This window comes from Convolutriloba macropyga, chromosome 9 (genome assembly GCF_964194025.1).
Source record: "Convolutriloba macropyga chromosome 9, txConMacr16.3, whole genome shotgun sequence".
Taxonomy (NCBI): Eukaryota; Metazoa; Xenacoelomorpha; order Acoela; family Convolutidae; genus Convolutriloba; species Convolutriloba macropyga.
Window position 1 is genome coordinate 64,066,761 of NC_134476.1, and position 12,545 is coordinate 64,079,305.

The window sequence follows — 12,545 nt, forward strand, 5'->3', positions numbered from 1 at the left end:
CTTTGTTTTGGTCACCAAATCGTCAATTTTAGTCCGAATTGGCTCATTTTTTGTGGGCATGCTCCACTTGAGCCATAGATTGGGATAAAACAAAAAAATTGGGCACAGCGAACCGTTTTGGTCAAGTTTTTTACCGATTTCCAAAAAAGTATCCGCGCTCGATGAGGCTTAACTTTTTCGATCACCGAACTTTGTTTTGGTCACCAAATCGTCAATTTTAGTCCGAATTGGCTCATTTTTTGTGGGCATGCTCCACTTGAGCCATAGATTGGGATAAAACAAAAAAATCTGGCACAGCGAACCATTTTGGACAAGTTTTTACCCATTTCCAAAAAAGTATCCGCGCTCGATGAGGCTTAACTTTTTCGATCACCGAGGCTTTTTGAGGCTCTAAAAAGTGTAAATATCGAATAAAAGTATTCTATGAGGTTTGAATACTCAAAAGAAAAAGCCTACAACACCTGGTGTTCCCAAGCGGTCACCCATCCAAGTACTAACCAGGCCCAATGTTGCTTAACTTCGGTGATCGGACGAGAACCGGTGCATTCAACATGGTATGGTCGTAGGCATTTGCGTGAGCGGGAGCGAATTTATATACAACAGTATTGTATTGTAGTCTTATATTCATATATAGGATTACTTTAACTGGCCGCCTTGCGGTTTGCAAAATAGTCACTTAATACATGCAATTTTAGCCACGGTTGTGTTATAATTTATGCAATTCGTAGCCAAACAGTGTATTATGACAAAAGCGCAAACTTTTTGCTTCCAACCATCCACAATACAGTGGAACGGCAGCAAAACAAAGCACAGATGGATTGGGTACGGGGAACCTGTATAACCGGACATTGAACCGGAAGCATGACTTCAGTGGGTTTAGGCCGGTAATTGGGAAAATCAGTGGCGAATTGCTTTTAGCCTAATTGTTGTGATAAACTTATTAAATAGGTAAGTATCAACTCTATTTGATAAGTTTTATTTGAATGCACTCTGCGTTAGCGGAGTGCAGCCTAAAGAATGGAACTGAGCGATTTGCACTAACTTAAAAGTTAGTTTAATAAAGGGAAAATTTACAATTAGTTTTGATGTTTCCGAGACAGTTCCAAATATCAAATATACAGTATACGCAAGCAGGGGAACTATTAGAATGGCCTTTACAAGTATATGGGGTGTGTTTGGAGCAATGGTTATTGCTGAAATTGTCATTTACAAAAAGTATCCGCGCTCGATGAGGCTTAACTTTTTCGATCACCGAACTTTGTTTTGATCACCAAATCGTCAATTTTAGTCCGAATTGGCTCATTTTTTGTGGGCACGCTCCACTTGAGCCATAATTTGGGATAAAATAAAAAAATTGGGCACAGCGAACCGTTTTGGTCAAGTTTTTACCGATTTCCAAAAAAGTATCCGCGCTCGATGAGGCTTAACTTTTTCGATCACCGAACTTTGTTTTGGTCACCAAATCGTCAATTTTAGTCCGAATTGGCTCATTTTTTGTGGGCATGCTCCACTTGAGCCATAGATTGGGATAAAACAAAAAAATTGGGCACAGCGAACCGTTTTGGTCAAGTTTTTACCGATTTCCAAAAAAGTATCCGCGCTCGATGAGGCTTAACTTTTTCGATCACCGAACTTTGTTTTGGTCACCAAATCGTCAATTTTAGTCCGAATTGGCTCATTTTTTGTGGGCATGCTCCACTTGAGCCATAGATTGGGATAAAACAAAAAAATCTTGCACAGCGAACCATTTTGGACAAGTTTTTACCCATTTCCAAAAAAGTATCCGCGCTCGATGAGGCTTAACTTTTTCGATCACCGAGGCTTTTTGAGGCTCTAAAAAGTGTAAATATCGAATAAAAGTATTCTATGAGGTTTGAATACTCAAAAGAAAAAGCCTACAACACCTGGTGTTCCCAAGCGGTCACCCATCCAAGTACTAACCAGGCCCAATGTTGCTTAACTTCGGTGATCGGACGAGAACCGGTGCATTCAACATGGTATGGTCGTAGGCATTTGCGTGAGCGGGAGCGAATTTATATACAACAGTATTGTATTGTAGTCTTATATTCATATATAGGATTACTTTAACTGGCCGCCTTGCGGTTTGCAAAATAGTCACTTAATACATGCAATTTTAGCCACGGTTGTGTTATAATTTATGCAATTCGTAGCCAAACAGTGTATTATGACAAAAGCGCAAACTTTTTGCTTCCAACCATCCACAATACAGTGGAACGGCAGCAAAACAAAGCACAGATGGATTGGGTACGGGGAACCTGTATAACCGGACATTGAACCGGAAGCATGACTTCAGTGGGTTTAGGCCGGTAATTGGGAAAATCAGTGGCGAATTGCTTTTAGCCTAATTGTTGTGATAAACTTATTAAATAGGTAAGTATCAACTCTATTTGATAAGTTTTATTTGAATGCACTCTGCGTTAGCGGAGTGCAGCCTAAAGAATGGAACTGAGCGATTTGCACTAACTTAAAAGTTAGTTTAATAAAGGGAAAATTTACAATTAGTTTTGATGTTTCCGAGACAGTTCCAAATATCAAATATACAGTATACGCAAGCAGGGGAACTATTAGAATGGCCTTTACAAGTATATGGGGTGTGTTTGGAGCAATGGTTATTGCTGAAATTGTCATTTACAAAAAGTATCCGCGCTCGATGAGGCTTAACTTTTTCGATCACCGAATTTGTTTTGATCACCAAATCGTCAATTTTAGTCCGAATTGGCTCATTTTTTGTGGGCACGCTCCACTTGAGCCATAATTTGGGATAAAATAAAAAAATTGGGCACAGCGAACCGTTTTGGTCAAGTTTTTACCGATTTCCAAAAAAGTATCCGCGCTCGATGAGGCTTAACTTTTTCGATCACCGAACTTTGTTTTGGTCACCAAATCGTCAATTTTAGTCCGAATTGGCTCATTTTTTGTGGGCATGCTCCACTTGAGCCATAGATTGGGATAAAACAAAAAAATTGGGCACAGCGAACCGTTTTGGTCAAGTTTTTACCGATTTCCAAAAAAGTATCCGCGCTCGATGAGGCTTAACTTTTTCGATCACCGAACTTTGTTTTGGTCACCAAATCGTCAATTTTAGTCCGAATTGGCTCATTTTTTGTGGGCATGCTCCACTTGAGCCATAGATTGGGATAAAACAAAAAAATCTGGCACAGCGAACCATTTTGGACAAGTTTTTACCCATTTCCAAAAAAGTATCCGCGCTCGATGAGGCTTAACTTTTTCGATCACCGAGGCTTTTTGAGGCTCTAAAAAGTGTAAATATCGAATAAAAGTATTCTATGAGGTTTGAATACTCAAAAGAAAAAGCCTACAACACCTGGTGTTCCCAAGCGGTCACCCATCCAAGTACTAACCAGGCCCAATGTTGCTTAACTTCGGTGATCGGACGTGAACCGGTGCATTCAACATGGTATGGTCGTAGGCATTTGCGTGAGCGGGAGCGAATTTATATACAACAGTATTGTATTGTAGTCTTATATTCATATATAGGATTACTTTAACTGGCCGCCTTGCGGTTTGCAAAATAGTCACTTAATACATGCAATTTTAGCCACGGTTGTGTTATAATTTATGCAATTCGTAGCCAAACAGTGTATTATGACAAAAGCGCAAACTTTTTGCTTCCAACCATCCACAATACAGTGGAACGGCAGCAAAACAAAGCACAGATGGATTGGGTACGGGGAACCTGTATAACCGGACATTGAACCGGAAGCATGACTTCAGTGGGTTTAGGCCGGTAATTGGGAAAATCAGTGGCGAATTGCTTTTAGCCTAATTGTTGTGATAAACTTATTAAATAGGTAAGTATCAACTCTATTTGATAAGTTTTATTTGAATGCACTCTGCGTTAGCGGAGTGCAGCCTAAAGAATGGAACTGAGCGATTTGCACTAACTTAAAAGTTAGTTTAATAAAGGGAAAATTTACAATTAGTTTTGATGTTTCCGAGACAGTTCCAAATATCAAATATACAGTATACGCAAGCAGGGGAACTATTAGAATGGCCTTTACAAGTATATGGGGTGTGTTTGGAGCAATGGTTATTGCTGAAATTGTCATTTACAAAAAGTATCCGCGCTCGATGAGGCTTAACTTTTTCGATCACCGAACTTTGTTTTGATCACCAAATCGTCAATTTTAGTCCGAATTGGCTCATTTTTTGTGGGCACGCTCCACTTGAGCCATAATTTGGGATAAAATAAAAAAATTGGGCACAGCGAACCGTTTTGGTCAAGTTTTTACCGATTTCCAAAAAAGTATCCGCGCTCGATGAGGCTTAACTTTTTCGATCACCGAACTTTGTTTTGGTCACCAAATCGTCAATTTTAGTCCGAATTGGCTCATTTTTTGTGGGCATGCTCCACTTGAGCCATAGATTGGGATAAAACAAAAAAATTTGGCACAGCGAACCATTTTGGACAAGTTTTTACCCATTTCCAAAAAAGTATCCGCGCTCGATGAGGCTTAACTTTTTCGATCACCGAGGCTTTTTGAGGCTCTAAAAAGTGTAAATATCGAATAAAAGTATTCTATGAGGTTTGAATACTCAAAAGAAAAAGCCTACAACACCTGGTGTTCCCAAGCGGTCACCCATCCAAGTACTAACCAGGCCCAATGTTGCTTAACTTCGGTGATCGGACGAGAACCGGTGCATTCAACATGGTATGGTCGTAGGCATTTGCGTGAGCGGGAGCGAATTTATATACAACAGTATTGTATTGTAGTCTTATATTCATATATAGGATTACTTTAACTGGCCGCCTTGCGGTTTGCAAAATAGTCACTTAATACATGCAATTTTAGCCACGGTTGTGTTATAATTTATGCAATTCGTAGCCAAACAGTGTATTATGACAAAAGCGCAAACTTTTTGCTTCCAACCATCCACAATACAGTGGAACGGCAGCAAAACAAAGCACAGATGGATTGGGTACGGGGAACCTGTATAACCGGACATTGAACCGGAAGCATGACTTCAGTGGGTTTAGGCCGGTAATTGGGAAAATCAGTGGCGAATTGCTTTTAGCCTAATTGTTGTGATAAACTTATTAAATAGGTAAGTATCAACTCTATTTGATAAGTTTTATTTGAATGCACTCTGCGTTAGCGGAGTGCAGCCTAAAGAATGGAACTGAGCGATTTGCACTAACTTAAAAGTTAGTTTAATAAAGGGAAAATTTACAATTAGTTTTGATGTTTCCGAGACAGTTCCAAATATCAAATATACAGTATACGCAAGCAGGGGAACTATTAGAATGGCCTTTACAAGTATATGGGGTGTGTTTGGAGCAATGGTTATTGCTGAAATTGTCATTTACAAAAAGTATCCGCGCTCGATGAGGCTTAACTTTTTCGATCACCGAACTTTGTTTTGATCACCAAATCGTCAATTTTAGTCCGAATTGGCTCATTTTTTGTGGGCACGCTCCACTTGAGCCATAATTTGGGATAAAATAAAAAAATTGGGCACAGCGAACCGTTTTGGTCAAGTTTTTACCGATTTCCAAAAAAGTATCCGCGCTCGATGAGGCTTAACTTTTTCGATCACCGAACTTTGTTTTGGTCACCAAATCGTCAATTTTAGTCCGAATTGGCTCATTTTTTGTGGGCATGCTCCACTTGAGCCATAGATTGGGATAAAACAAAAAAATTGGGCACAGCGAACCGTTTTGGTCAAGTTTTTTACCGATTTCCAAAAAAGTATCCGCGCTCGATGAGGCTTAACTTTTTCGATCACCGAACTTTGTTTTGGTCACCAAATCGTCAATTTTAGTCCGAATTGGCTCATTTTTTGTGGGCATGCTCCACTTGAGCCATAGATTGGGATAAAACAAAAAAATTGGGCACAGCGAACCGTTTTGGTCAAGTTTTTTACCGATTTCCAAAAAAGTATCCGCGCTCGATGAGGCTTAACTTTTTCGATCACCGAACTTTGTTTTGGTCACCAAATCGTCAATTTTAGTCCGAATTGGCTCATTTTTTGTGGGCATGCTCCACTTGAGCCATAGATTGGGATAAAACAAAAAAATCTGGCACAGCGAACCATTTTGGACAAGTTTTTACCCATTTCCAAAAAAGTATCCGCGCTCGATGAGGCTTAACTTTTTCGATCACCGAGGCTTTTTGAGGCTCTAAAAAGTGTAAATATCGAATAAAAGTATTCTATGAGGTTTGAATACTCAAAAGAAAAAGCCTACAACACCTGGTGTTCCCAAGCGGTCACCCATCCAAGTACTAACCAGGCCCAATGTTGCTTAACTTCGGTGATCGGACGAGAACCGGTGCATTCAACATGGTATGGTCGTAGGCATTTGCGTGAGCGGGAGCGAATTTATATACAACAGTATTGTATTGTAGTCTTATATTCATATATAGGATTACTTTAACTGGCCGCCTTGCGGTTTGCAAAATAGTCACTTAATACATGCAATTTTAGCCACGGTTGTGTTATAATTTATGCAATTCGTAGCCAAACAGTGTATTATGACAAAAGCGCAAACTTTTTGCTTCCAACCATCCACAATACAGTGGAACGGCAGCAAAACAAAGCACAGATGGATTGGGTACGGGGAACCTGTATAACCGGACATTGAACCGGAAGCATGACTTCAGTGGGTTTAGGCCGGTAATTGGGAAAATCAGTGGCGAATTGCTTTTAGCCTAATTGTTGTGATAAACTTATTAAATAGGTAAGTATCAACTCTATTTGATAAGTTTTATTTGAATGCACTCTGCGTTAGCGGAGTGCAGCCTAAAGAATGGAACTGAGCGATTTGCACTAACTTAAAAGTTAGTTTAATAAAGGGAAAATTTACAATTAGTTTTGATGTTTCCGAGACAGTTCCAAATATCAAATATACAGTATACGCAAGCAGGGGAACTATTAGAATGGCCTTTACAAGTATATGGGGTGTGTTTGGAGCAATGGTTATTGCTGAAATTGTCATTTACAAAAAGTATCCGCGCTCGATGAGGCTTAACTTTTTCGATCACCGAACTTTGTTTTGATCACCAAATCGTCAATTTTAGTCCGAATTGGCTCATTTTTTGTGGGCACGCTCCACTTGAGCCATAATTTGGGATAAAATAAAAAAATTGGGCACAGCGAACCGTTTTGGTCAAGTTTTTACCGATTTCCAAAAAAGTATCCGCGCTCGATGAGGCTTAACTTTTTCGATCACCGAACTTTGTTTTGGTCACCAAATCGTCAATTTTAGTCCGAATTGGCTCATTTTTTGTGGGCATGCTCCACTTGAGCCATAGATTGGGATAAAACAAAAAAATTGGGCACAGCGAACCGTTTTGGTCAAGTTTTTTACCGATTTCCAAAAAAGTATCCGCGCTCGATGAGGCTTAACTTTTTCGATCACCGAACTTTGTTTTGGTCACCAAATCGTCAATTTTAGTCCGAATTGGCTCATTTTTTGTGGGCATGCTCCACTTGAGCCATAGATTGGGATAAAACAAAAAAATCTGGCACAGCGAACCATTTTGGACAAGTTTTTACCCATTTCCAAAAAAGTATCCGCGCTCGATGAGGCTTAACTTTTTCGATCACCGAGGCTTTTTGAGGCTCTAAAAAGTGTAAATATCGAATAAAAGTATTCTATGAGGTTTGAATACTCAAAAGAAAAAGCCTACAACACCTGGTGTTCCCAAGCGGTCACCCATCCAAGTACTAACCAGGCCCAATGTTGCTTAACTTCGGTGATCGGACGAGAACCGGTGCATTCAACATGGTATGGTCGTAGGCATTTGCGTGAGCGGGAGCGAATTTATATACAACAGTATTGTATTGTAGTCTTATATTCATATATAGGATTACTTTAACTGGCCGCCTTGCGGTTTGCAAAATAGTCACTTAATACATGCAATTTTAGCCACGGTTGTGTTATAATTTATGCAATTCGTAGCCAAACAGTGTATTATGACAAAAGCGCAAACTTTTTGCTTCCAACCATCCACAATACAGTGGAACGGCAGCAAAACAAAGCACAGATGGATTGGGTACGGGGAACCTGTATAACCGGACATTGAACCGGAAGCATGACTTCAGTGGGTTTAGGCCGGTAATTGGGAAAATCAGTGGCGAATTGCTTTTAGCCTAATTGTTGTGATAAACTTATTAAATAGGTAAGTATCAACTCTATTTGATAAGTTTTATTTGAATGCACTCTGCGTTAGCGGAGTGCAGCCTAAAGAATGGAACTGAGCGATTTGCACTAACTTAAAAGTTAGTTTAATAAAGGGAAAATTTACAATTAGTTTTGATGTTTCCGAGACAGTTCCAAATATCAAATATACAGTATACGCAAGCAGGGGAACTATTAGAATGGCCTTTACAAGTATATGGGGTGTGTTTGGAGCAATGGTTATTGCTGAAATTGTCATTTACAAAAAGTATCCGCGCTCGATGAGGCTTAACTTTTTCGATCACCGAACTTTGTTTTGATCACCAAATCGTCAATTTTAGTCCGAATTGGCTCATTTTTTGTGGGCACGCTCCACTTGAGCCATAATTTGGGATAAAATAAAAAAATTGGGCACAGCGAACCGTTTTGGTCAAGTTTTTACCGATTTCCAAAAAAGTATCCGCGCTCGATGAGGCTTAACTTTTTCGATCACCGAACTTTGTTTTGGTAACCAAATCGTCAATTTTAGTCCGAATTGGCTCATTTTTTGTGGGCATGCTCCACTTGAGCCATAGATTGGGATAAAACAAAAAAATTGGGCACAGCGAACCGTTTTGGTCAAGTTTTTACCGATTTCCAAAAAAGTATCCGCGCTCGATGAGGCTTAACTTTTTCGATCACCGAACTTTGTTTTGGTCACCAAATCGTCAATTTTAGTCCGAATTGGCTCATTTTTTGTGGGCATGCTCCACTTGAGCCATAGATTGGGATAAAACAAAAAAATCTGGCACAGCGAACCGTTTTGGTCAAGTTTTTACCGATTTCCAAAAAAGTATCCGCGCTCGATGAGGCTTAACTTTTTCGATCACCGAACTTTGTTTTGGTCACCAAATCGTCAATTTTAGTCCGAATTGGCTCATTTTTTGTGGGCACGCTCCACTTGAGCCATAATTTGGGATAAAATAAAAAATTGGGCACAGCGAACCGTTTTGGTCAAGTTTTTACCGATTTCCAAAAAAGTATCCGCGCTCGATGAGGCTTAACTTTTTCGATCACCGAACTTTGTTTTGGTCACCAAATCGTCAATTTTAGTCCGAATTGGCTCATTTTTTGTGGGCACGCTCCACTTGAGCCATAGATTGGGATAAAACAAAAAAATCTGGCACAGCGAACCATTTTGGACAAGTTTTTACCCATTTCCAAAAAAGTATCCGCGCTCGATGAGGCTTAACTTTTTCGATCACCGAGGCTTTTTGAGGCTCTAAAAAGTGTAAATATCGAATAAAAGTATTCTATGAGGTTTGAATACTCAAAAGAAAAAGCCTACAACACCTGGTGTTCCCAAGCGGTCACCCATCCAAGTACTAACCAGGCCCAATGTTGCTTAACTTCGGTGATCGGACGAGAACCGGTGCATTCAACATGGTATGGTCGTAGGCATTTGCGTGAGCGGGAGCGAATTTATATACAACAGTATTGTATTGTAGTCTTATATTCATATATAGGATTACTTTAACTGGCCGCCTTGCGGTTTGCAAAATAGTCACTTAATACATGCAATTTTAGCCACGGTTGTGTTATAATTTATGCAATTCGTAGCCAAACAGTGTATTATGACAAAAGCGCAAACTTTTTGCTTCCAACCATCCACAATACAGTGGAACGGCAGCAAAACAAAGCACAGATGGATTGGGTACGGGGAACCTGTATAACCGGACATTGAACCGGAAGCATGACTTCAGTGGGTTTAGGCCGGTAATTGGGAAAATCAGTGGCGAATTGCTTTTAGCCTAATTGTTGTGATAAACTTATTAAATAGGTAAGTATCAACTCTATTTGATAAGTTTTATTTGAATGCACTCTGCGTTAGCGGAGTGCAGCCTAAAGAATGGAACTGAGCGATTTGCACTAACTTAAAAGTTAGTTTAATAAAGGGAAAATTTACAATTAGTTTTGATGTTTCCGAGACAGTTCCAAATATCAAATATACAGTATACGCAAGCAGGGGAACTATTAGAATGGCCTTTACAAGTATATGGGGTGTGTTTGGAGCAATGGTTATTGCTGAAATTGTCATTTACAAAAAGTATCCGCGCTCGATGAGGCTTAACTTTTTCGATCACCGAACTTTGTTTTGATCACCAAATCGTCAATTTTAGTCCGAATTGGCTCATTTTTTGTGGGCACGCTCCACTTGAGCCATAATTTGGGATAAAATAAAAAAATTGGGCACAGCGAACCGTTTTGGTCAAGTTTTTACCGATTTCCAAAAAAGTATCCGCGCTCGATGAGGCTTAACTTTTTCGATCACCGAACTTTGTTTTGGTAACCAAATCGTCAATTTTAGTCCGAATTGGCTCATTTTTTGTGGGCATGCTCCACTTGAGCCATAGATTGGGATAAAACAAAAAAATTGGGCACAGCGAACCGTTTTGGTCAAGTTTTTACCGATTTCCAAAAAAGTATCCGCGCTCGATGAGGCTTAACTTTTTCGATCACCGAACTTTGTTTTGGTCACCAAATCGTCAATTTTAGTCCGAATTGGCTCATTTTTTGTGGGCATGCTCCACTTGAGCCATAGATTGGGATAAAACAAAAAAATCTGGCACAGCGAACCGTTTTGGTCAAGTTTTTACCGATTTCCAAAAAAGTATCCGCGCTCGATGAGGCTTAACTTTTTCGATCACCGAACTTTGTTTTGGTCACCAAATCGTCAATTTTAGTCCGAATTGGCTCATTTTTTGTGGGCATGCTCCACTTGAGCCATAGATTGGGATAAAACAAAAAAATCTGGCACAGCGAACCATTTTGGACAAGTTTTTACCCATTTCCAAAAAAGTATCCGCGCTCGATGAGGCTTAACTTTTTCGATCACCGAGGCTTTTTGAGGCTCTAAAAAGTGTAAATATCGAATAAAAGTATTCTATGAGGTTTGAATACTCAAAAGAAAAAGCCTACAACACCTGGTGTTCCCAAGCGGTCACCCATCCAAGTACTAACCAGGCCCAATGTTGCTTAACTTCGGTGATCGGACGAGAACCGGTGCATTCAACATGGTATGGTCGTAGGCATTTGCGTGAGCGGGAGCGAATTTATATACAACAGTATTGTATTGTAGTCTTATATTCATATATAGGATTACTTTAACTGGCCGCCTTGCGGTTTGCAAAATAGTCACTTAATACATGCAATTTTAGCCACGGTTGTGTTATAATTTATGCAATTCGTAGCCAAACAGTGTATTATGACAAAAGCGCAAACTTTTTGCTTCCAACCATCCACAATACAGTGGAACGGCAGCAAAACAAAGCACAGATGGATTGGGTACGGGGAACCTGTATAACCGGACATTGAACCGGAAGCATGACTTCAGTGGGTTTAGGCCGGTAATTGGGAAAATCAGTGGCGAATTGCTTTTAGCCTAATTGTTGTGATAAACTTATTAAATAGGTAAGTATCAACTCTATTTGATAAGTTTTATTTGAATGCACTCTGCGTTAGCGGAGTGCAGCCTAAAGAATGGAACTGAGCGATTTGCACTAACTTAAAAGTTAGTTTAATAAAGGGAAAATTTACAATTAGTTTTGATGTTTCCGAGACAGTTCCAAATATCAAATATACAGTATACGCAAGCAGGGGAACTATTAGAATGGCCTTTACAAGTATATGGGGTGTGTTTGGAGCAATGGTTATTGCTGAAATTGTCATTTACAAAAAGTATCCGCGCTCGATGAGGCTTAACTTTTTCGATCACCGAACTTTGTTTTGGTCACCAAATCGTCAATTTTAGTCCGAATTGGCTCATTTTTTGTGGGCATGCTCCACTTGAGCCATAGATTGGGATAAAACAAAAAAATTGGGCACAGCGAACCGTTTTGGTCAAGTTTTTACCGATTTCCAAAAAAGTATCCGCGCTCGATGAGGCTTAACTTTTTCGATCACCGAACTTTGTTTTGGTCACCAAATCGTCAATTTTAGTCCGAATTGGCTCATTTTTTGTGGGCATGCTCCACTTGAGCCATAGATTGGGATAAAACAAAAAAATCTGGCACAGCGAACCATTTTGGACAAGTTTTTACCCATTTCCAAAAAAGTATCCGCGCTCGATGAGGCTTAACTTTTTCGATCACCGAGGCTTTTTGAGGCTCTAAAAAGTGTAAATATCGAATAAAAGTATTCTATGAGGTTTGAATACTCAAAAGAAAAAGCCTACAACACCTGGTGTTCCCAAGCGGTCACCCATCCAAGTACTAACCAGGCCCAATGTTGCTTAACTTCGGTGATCGGACGAGAACCGGTGCATTCAACATGGTATGGTCGTAGGCATTTGCGTGAGCGGGAGCGAATTTATATACAACAGTATTGTATTGTAGTCTTATAT

At 39.8% G+C, this 12,545-nt stretch overlaps 9 non-coding genes across 9 annotated transcripts; all 9 read right to left on the reverse strand.

Annotated features, from left to right (window-relative positions):
* Window positions 1-449: 449 nt before the first annotated feature.
* On the reverse strand, window positions 450-568 carry LOC142346670 (5S ribosomal RNA). Its single transcript, XR_012759718.1, has one exon. It is a non-coding gene; the product is annotated as a 5S ribosomal RNA (ribosomal RNA).
* A 1,324-nt stretch (window positions 569-1,892) lies between these two features.
* On the reverse strand, window positions 1,893-2,011 carry LOC142346671 (5S ribosomal RNA). The gene has a single exon (XR_012759719.1). It is a non-coding gene; the product is annotated as a 5S ribosomal RNA (ribosomal RNA).
* Window positions 2,012-3,334: 1,323 nt separating this feature from the next.
* Window positions 3,335-3,453, reverse strand: LOC142346908 (5S ribosomal RNA). The gene has a single exon (XR_012759943.1). It is a non-coding gene; the product is annotated as a 5S ribosomal RNA (ribosomal RNA).
* A 1,136-nt stretch (window positions 3,454-4,589) lies between these two features.
* Window positions 4,590-4,708, reverse strand: LOC142346672 (5S ribosomal RNA). Its single transcript, XR_012759720.1, has one exon. It is a non-coding gene; the product is annotated as a 5S ribosomal RNA (ribosomal RNA).
* A 1,514-nt stretch (window positions 4,709-6,222) lies between these two features.
* Window positions 6,223-6,341, reverse strand: LOC142346673 (5S ribosomal RNA). Its single transcript, XR_012759721.1, has one exon. It is a non-coding gene; the product is annotated as a 5S ribosomal RNA (ribosomal RNA).
* Window positions 6,342-7,666: 1,325 nt separating this feature from the next.
* Window positions 7,667-7,785, reverse strand: LOC142346675 (5S ribosomal RNA). The gene has a single exon (XR_012759722.1). It is a non-coding gene; the product is annotated as a 5S ribosomal RNA (ribosomal RNA).
* A 1,699-nt stretch (window positions 7,786-9,484) lies between these two features.
* LOC142346676 (5S ribosomal RNA) lies at window positions 9,485-9,603 on the reverse strand. Its single transcript, XR_012759723.1, has one exon. It is a non-coding gene; the product is annotated as a 5S ribosomal RNA (ribosomal RNA).
* A 1,512-nt stretch (window positions 9,604-11,115) lies between these two features.
* Window positions 11,116-11,234, reverse strand: LOC142346677 (5S ribosomal RNA). Its single transcript, XR_012759724.1, has one exon. It is a non-coding gene; the product is annotated as a 5S ribosomal RNA (ribosomal RNA).
* Window positions 11,235-12,370: 1,136 nt separating this feature from the next.
* On the reverse strand, window positions 12,371-12,489 carry LOC142346678 (5S ribosomal RNA). Its single transcript, XR_012759725.1, has one exon. It is a non-coding gene; the product is annotated as a 5S ribosomal RNA (ribosomal RNA).
* Window positions 12,490-12,545: the final 56 nt, after the last annotated feature.